Below are 7,876 nucleotides of genomic sequence, written 5' to 3'. Positions count from 1 at the left end.
ATGTAAAAATATTTTATGTCCTTTGAGAGATTGATTCCTAAGTATTTCATTTTTTATATGTCATTGTGAAAGGTGTAGTTTCCCTAATTTCTCTCTCAATATGTTCATTCTTTGTATACAAAAATTCCATTGATTTGGGGTATTAACTTTGGGTTTTTTTTGGGGGGGTAAAAACTTTTATTTTTTATTGAATAGGTCATCAACAACTTCTCCCTCCCTACAACTGGAGTTTCATTTTATGTCCATGCTGAGTAATGAACAGTGACAAAGCCAATTAAAATAAGCTACTTGAAACACAGCTCACTTTCTTTTAACAGGCAACTATAGATACATTCTAGCGTATACAATGCTTTAGTCACTTAGAAACTTAAATGGCAACTTGAAGAATGTAGTCAAGTCCAGGGTGCAGTAAACATCAGCTGAGATGTAGTATAACTCTTTAAAGGTTATTGATACTACATCCCTTGGCCATTAGCTGAATCTCAATGTGGAGGAAATTTTTAGCTAATGCCAAGTGGAGATGCAGAAAATACTATTTTGTCTTAGGGGTTGTGCACAGGAACCACAAGGCAGGAAAGCACTAAATACTGCTGAGAGCATCCACTCCAGGAAGGACTTTACCTTCTAGGAGCTCTAAACTGGCACCACCCCCAGTACTCACATGGCTGACTTTATCCTCTGTGTTCCATTTGACACAGCAAGTAGCAGTGACTCCACCCACTGTGATGGTGATGCAGCCCCTGGAGGTGGCCTTCACCACCTCATCCATGAGGGCTTTGGTGCCCTTGGCAAAAGCTTCCCATTCACATACCCTCCAGGTCCATCCATACAATCTGCTTGGCATGACCAACAGCCCAGCATACTTCTTGCTGCTCTCGGGACCACAGTCCAAGCCTGTCCACCCAGCAGGTATGCCAGAGGCCACAGTGGCTTGGCCAGTCTTGGCATTCTCATCAAACTTGTCGGCAGTGACAAAGTCAGCAGGCAAGGTAATCTTCACACCATTCTTCTCAGCTTTGGCCATCAGGTCTTTAACAGTCTTGGATCCCTCTTCATCAAACAGAAAAGTGTCAGTCTCCATGCTGTTGAGCCCTTTAAGAAAGGTACAAGCTATTCCACCACCAATAATCATCTCATTGACTTTGTCCAGCATATCACTGATCAATTGGATCTTATCTGCAACTTTAGCTCCACCCAAGATGGCCAGGAAAGTTCTCTCTGGGTTCCCCAAAGCCTTAGCAAAATAGTTCAGCTCCTTCTTCATCAAAAATCCACCAGCCTTCTGTGGCAGACTGATTCCCACCATGGAGCTGTGGGCTCGGTGTGCAGCGTCAAAAGCATATTGATGTAGACATCCCCTAGTTTGGAAAGTGAAGCTTGGAAAGCATCTATTTTGGCTGGCTCAGCTTTAAGCTTGTTCCCAGAAGCATCTTTTCCCCTGTACATGAAAAGCAGAGGTTCTCCAGCAGGATGACAGACCCAACTGATGGATCAGCACAGGCTTTCTCTACTTCTGGGCCCACACAGTCCTTCAAAAATAGAATATCCTTGCTCAGCAGAGACTTGAGTTCTACAGCAATGGCTGTAAGGAAAACTTGTCAGGCACTGGAACACCATCTGGCTGGCCCAGGTGGCTCATAAGGACAACTGATTTGGCTCCATTGTCCAAGCAGAATTTGATGCTTGGGACAGCAGCCTTGATTCTTTGGTTGTTGGTTACCTGGTTATTCTTCATAGGAACATTGAAATCCACTCTCATCACGACATGCTTCCCCTTCACTTCCAGCTTGTCCAGAGTCAGCTTGTTAGAAAGCAAAATTTTGGTAATAGAGCAGAAGCAAGAAGCCGGGGACTCAGAGGCTGTCGTTGTGTCTGTAGAGCACCGGAGATGCGTGCAGAATGTAGAACACCGCAAGGGCCGGGAGAAAGCTTTCACTGCTGGGTATTGACTTTGTATCTTGCTATGTTTCTGAATTTGGTGGTTAAATCTATAAGACTGTGGTGGAGTTTTTTGGATCATCTATGTAGCATATCATGTCATCTGCCAATAATCATAATTTCACTTCTTTTCAAATCCTTATCCTATTTCTCTCTCTTATCCAATTGTTGTGGCTAACATTTCTAGAGCTATCTTGATAAGAGTGGAGACAGTGGACATCCTTGTCTTGTTTCTGATTTTAAAGTGAAAGCCTTCAGCTTTTGTCCATTTAGTATGATGTTGGCTGTTGGTTTCTCATAGATGGCTTTTATCAGGTTGGGATATAGACCATCTATTCCAATTCTCTGATTCTCTGTGAGGTGCTTATCATGAATGAGTGTTGTCAAAATCTTTTTCTGCATCTACAGACGATGATGTAGTTGTTGTTCTTGGTACTATTGGCGCGGTGTATTACACTCATGGATTTGTGTATATTGAGCCAACCCTGCTTTTCTGGGAATGAATCCCACTTGATCATGATGTATAATCTTGATGATTTGCTGCATTCTGTTTGCTAGTATTTTATTGAGGGATTTTTCATCTATACTTAATAGAAAGATTGTCCTATAATTCTTTTTTAGTTGGGTATTTCTCAGGTTTTGATATCAGATTAACACTTGCCTCCAGGAATGAGTTTGGGAGAATTGCTTCCCTTTCAATTTCATTGAGGAGTTTTGAGAAAATTGGGGGTTAAATCTTCTCAAATTCTTGTGGAATTCTGCTGTGAATCCATCGAGACCTAGGCTTCTCTTTGTTGGTAGGTTTTTCATTGCATTTTTAATATTGTTTTTCATTATTGGGTTATTCAGAGTTTGTGTATCTTCTTGACTTAGTGTTGGCATTTCATATGTACCTAGGGAACTCCAATTTCTCTGTGTGTTTAATCCTGTGAGAGTACAGATTTTGCAAGTAGCTATTGGTGACCTTCTGAATTTCTCTAGGGTCTGTAGTGATGTCACCCTTTTCATTCTTTATTGCATGAATTTGGATTTTTTTTTCCTTTTTTAATTACATTGCCTAGTGGTTTATCAATTTTATTTATTCTTTCAAAGAGTCAACTCTTTGATTCATTTATTCCTTGTATTGTTTTCTTCATCTCCAAGGCATTAATTTCTGCTTTAGATTTCCTGCTTTCTTTGGGCTTTGGGCTTGACTTGCTCTTTTTTCACTAAGATCTTGATATATAGTATAAGATCATACATTTGTGCTTGTTCTGTTTTCATAATGTGTGAATTTGCTGGTATAAATTTTCCTCCTAAGACAGCTTTCATTGGATCCCACAGGTTTTGGTAATATGTATTCACATTTTCCTTTGATTGTAAATATTTTTTAAAATTTCTTCTTTTATTTCATCTGTGACCTACTGGTTGTTTAGGATGTTGTTATTTAATTTCCATGTATTTGTGGTGGGTTTTTTTTTTGTAGTTTCTTTTGTCAATAATTTCCAGTTTTATTGTGCTGTGATCATATAGTATGCATGTGATATTTTTCATTGATTTGTATTTACTTAAGAGTGCTCTGTGTGCTAGTATAAGATCTATTTTGAAGAATGTCCCATGTGCAGCTGAGAAGAATGTGTATTCTGTTGTGTCTGGATGAAACACTCTATAAAGGTCTACCAAGGATTTGACCCAAAGCCCAGGCCAGGTGTGTGAGTGAGACCATCCAGGACCTGCTAAATACACATTCGACACAGAGCCCAAGCCCAGCATGTGAATGAGACCACCTTGGGCCTGCCAGGTATGGATGGAAGCAATCACAGAAAACTTCTCAAATAATCTGACATTCAGGTAACTGAAGTGTACAGAACTCCAAATAACAACCCAATAAAAACACACCCAGACTTATAATAATCAAGATCCCAGAAATTCAGCACAGGAACAGTATACTAAAAGCTGCTAAAGAAAAGAAACAGATCACATTTAAAGGAAAACCCATCAGAATAATGGTAGATTTCTTTTCACAGACCATCAAGTCAAGAAGAGCATGGAGCAAAGTACTACAAGTCTTACAAGAAAACAATTTCCAACCCAGACTGATATACCATGCAAAACTCTCTTTCAAGTATAATGGAGTAGTGAAATACTTCCATGACAAAGAACAACTGAAAAATTTCATGACGACAAAGCCAAGCCCATACAGACTACTAAAAAATGTTCTAGAGAGGGAGCAAAGTGACCATAACTCCATGAGTGAGAATGGAAATAACCCCCCAAATAAGGCAAACAATTAAACACAGAGAATAAGAGGCATACAAAAGCAGTCTTTCAGTTATTCCTTTGTACACAGCAGCAAAATATTTCCATCGGCATACTCTCCAAATGAACTTCTCCTGCACCCTATGGGTCATGATTCTATCTGGGTCTACAATGTGGATATCAGGAAACAGCAGTAGCCCAGTCCCACAAGTGACACAGTCCCACAAGTGACACCTGGCCACTAGAAAGCATCATGGTCATTATTCATGTCCACAACACACTAGAACTTTGTGCGATAGCCTGTCCCCAAACTGTTAGAAGTGCTGGTCATTTATTTGACATTCCAGTATTTATCTTATGTTTTATTCTTAGCAATTTTTTACTATCATGAAAACTTTTTCTTATTTCAATTGTTTTAAAACATTTAATTTTTAATTGATTAGTATTTAATTTTCTGAATATTGCTTAATCTTAATTTTTAAGATTCATACTGTATCTTTTGACTTACAATAACATGGCATGATATTTTCTCCTAGTATGAGAAACTTTAAAAAGTATATTTCCATTTTCCATTGATTTTATATTATTTCTTCCTTATCTTTTTATACAGACACACACAAATACACACACATATATATATACATAAAAAACGTTTATAACCCTACATAAGATTGATACTATTTTGTAGAAATCTTTAATGACCTTTTAAATGGGTTCATCTAATATATTTTATGTAGCCTGCATAACTATCATTTTGAGAGCTCTTTATTCTTTATCCAGGACCATACAGTAACTTTTCATGCCTTCTGAATTATGCTCTTTGTCATTTCCTCTAGGCTATGTCTGGAGGTATTAGAATATTTCAAGCTGGTATAATTTGAAAATATTTTACTTTTAGTTTTCAAAGGTATGTTTGCTAAGTATAAGATTGAAAGAGGAAAGATTTTTTTTTCTTTCAGTCCTTTAATTAGTCTAGTTTCTTACACAGTTGGTCTTTTTTTTTTCTTTCTAATGTGGAATAAGATACTATTTAATTTTGTTCTTCCATAGCTAATATTTTTATGTGTATGCTTTAATCACTTTTTTCTTTACAATAAGCTTTGGATAATTTCATTTTTGTGTATCTTGGTATGATTTTATTCAAATTTCTTGTGCAAAAGGTTCATTTTTCTTGGAAATGTGGTGTTATAAGTTCAACTAAATTCAGAAATTTTATATCTTTAAATATTTATTGTTTACCCTTTTCTACTTTGAGAATTCTAATTATATGAATATAATTTTCTTGATTTTGACAGAGTGAACTATTATATAACTGCTCTGTAAATTCTTTCTTCTTCATTTTTATTGTTATATTCATTTAAGAATTTAATAACTTATTTACAGTGTGTAATCTATTATTAATCTCATTTCAGAAATACTTCTCTAGAATATACTGTGTTTGCATCTTATATCTTTCACATTTTAATATTTGTCTACAATTTTTAATATGATATGTAATTACTGATTTTCAATAACGTGAATGAAAAAAGAGGCCTACCAAGTCAATTTCTTCCCAAGTTTGGTTTAGTTCTGTTATTTCTTTCCTGATTTTTTGCCTACTTCATCTATCTCTTTGTGACAGTGGCATGTTAAAGCCCTCCATTAGCATTACTATTGTATTGTTTCCCATTTGATTTTCATGTCTGTTAAAATGTGTCTTATGTAGGAGGGTGGTCCTACATTGGTTGCAAATATATTTATTTTTGCTATCTCTTCCTCTTGCAGTTGTCCTTTAATAACTATGTAGTGACATTCTTTATCTCTTTGAATGACTTTTGATTTGAAGTTGGTATTGTCAGCAACCAGGACAGCACCCCTGTTTTTTTCTGATTTCCTGTGGCATGAAGCACTGTTTTCCATCCTTTGACTTTTAGTCTGTGAATTTCCTTTTGAGTTAAGTGTGTTTCTTGTACGCAGCTTATCGTTGGATTTTGTTTCTTAATACACTCTGCTAGTCTGTTTCTTTTGGTTGGTGAATTGAGGCCATTTACATTGATGGTTATAATTGATATATATTGGCTTATCTTTGTCATGTTATTTTCCTGTTGCAGGTTGTGTAATTTTTCTCTCTTTTCAGTTACTTGCTCTGTTTGGTGGTTCCTTTCTGTTGTTCTTGAAGATATGAACACTTCTGCCTCTTTCTAGAATATCTGCCAGTACTCTTTGTAGGGTTGGTTTGGTGGTCATGAATTTCTTCAATAGTTCTTTGTCATGGAAGGATCTTATTTTACCATTGAATTTGATAGGTAGTTTTTCAGTGTATGTAAATCTGGGTTGAAAGTTATTTTCTTGCAGGACCTGAAATACTTCACTCCAAACTCTTCTTGATTTGATAGTTTGTGTTGAGCAATCTGCCATGATTCTGATGGGCTTTCTATTGTAGATGATCTGTTTCTTCTCTGTAGCAGCTTTTAATATTCTATTCTTTTGCTGAATTTCTGAGATTGTGATTAGTATGCGTCTAGGTATAGATTTATTATGATTATGGCTATGTGGAGTTCTATATGCTTCTCTTGTCTGTATGTCAGGTTTTTGTCTCATGTTGGAAAATTTTCTGCCAGTACTTCTGCAAATAATCTTTTTATGTAATTTGTTCTGTCTCCTGCTGTTTCATTGGCATCTATTATTCCTGTATTATTTTTCTTTGCATTCTCATGTAGCTGCTGAATTGTTGTTTCCTGGTTACTTGTTAGTTTTAAGAGATCTTTTATTTCACATTCATTAGCTGCAACACTGTCTTCAAGGTCTGAAAGTCTATTTTCAGTTTCATTTTTAAAAAGTGGTTTTTTCAGCTTTCAATGGAGTTCTTAATATCCTAGATATCTGTTTGAATCTGTTTCATGCACTATAATTTTTTCCTGCATTGTTCAGTGTTTCCAACATTTTTCTGTGCTCCTCCATTTTTCTATCTATGTCTTCTTTAGCTGTTCTGAGCAATTATTTCATGATTGTTGTTCTTTGTGTTTGGATCTGAGAGATTATTTCTGCTCATATTTCTTCTATAGCCTGATGAACTTGTTTCTTTACTTCACTTGCTGTCATTTCAAAGATTTCAGTTGTGCAATTTCCAAGTTCTTGTGTGTCTTTGTCTCCTGGATTTGTTTTGAGTGGGCTAGAGGATTGAGATTGCCTTTTGCTCCTGCATTTTGGCATTTTTAAAGCTCCCAGTAATCACCTAGATAGAGTCCTGCAGGCTGCCCAGAGTCTGCCAAAGTTCCTAAATGACTTCTTTCCTGAAGCAGGCTCCACTCCTGCTTGCACGGGGCTCACAGATCGCAGCTCTCTTAAGTCCTTTTTTTCCCATTGGATGCTGGCTAGGGATGGGTTGGGCACTTGAGGACAAGTTCTTGGGCAGAAGTTCTCCATGAAACAATGGGGGACAGTAGTCACTGACATATGGGCCACATTCTTAGAAACTTGTACACAAAAATATTATAAGTATTTTTTTTTTAAATCTGCAATTTCAGGGCCAGGAATACAGCTCAGTGGCACAGTGTTTGCCTGGCAAGCTAAAGATACTGAGTTCAATTCACAGTACCAGTAAAATAAAATAATAAAACAAAATCAGTAGTTGTACAAGCATTTGAATGGCTTAAGGCAGACTAAGCTGACTTATGAAGTTCTTCTGTTCAGTCACATTGAGTAACAGGAGACAAAAGTA

At 36.6% G+C, this 7,876-nt stretch overlaps 1 pseudogene across 1 annotated transcript; it reads right to left on the bottom strand.

Moving 5' to 3' along the window:
• Positions 1 to 580: 580 nt before the first annotated feature.
• Positions 581 to 2,020, bottom strand: LOC101563301 (annotated as a pseudogene). The gene has a single exon (XR_002819846.1). The product of XR_002819846.1 is annotated as a phosphoglycerate kinase 1 pseudogene (transcript).
• Positions 2,021 to 7,876: the final 5,856 nt, after the last annotated feature.

The sequence above is a fragment of the Octodon degus genome, unplaced genomic scaffold (assembly GCF_000260255.1).
Source record: "Octodon degus isolate 3935 unplaced genomic scaffold, OctDeg1.0 scaffold00001, whole genome shotgun sequence".
In the NCBI taxonomy this organism is placed as follows: Eukaryota; Metazoa; Chordata; class Mammalia; order Rodentia; family Octodontidae; genus Octodon; species Octodon degus.
The sequence above is the reverse complement of the archived record's forward strand: the minus strand, read 5'-3'. Positions and strand labels throughout refer to the sequence as shown.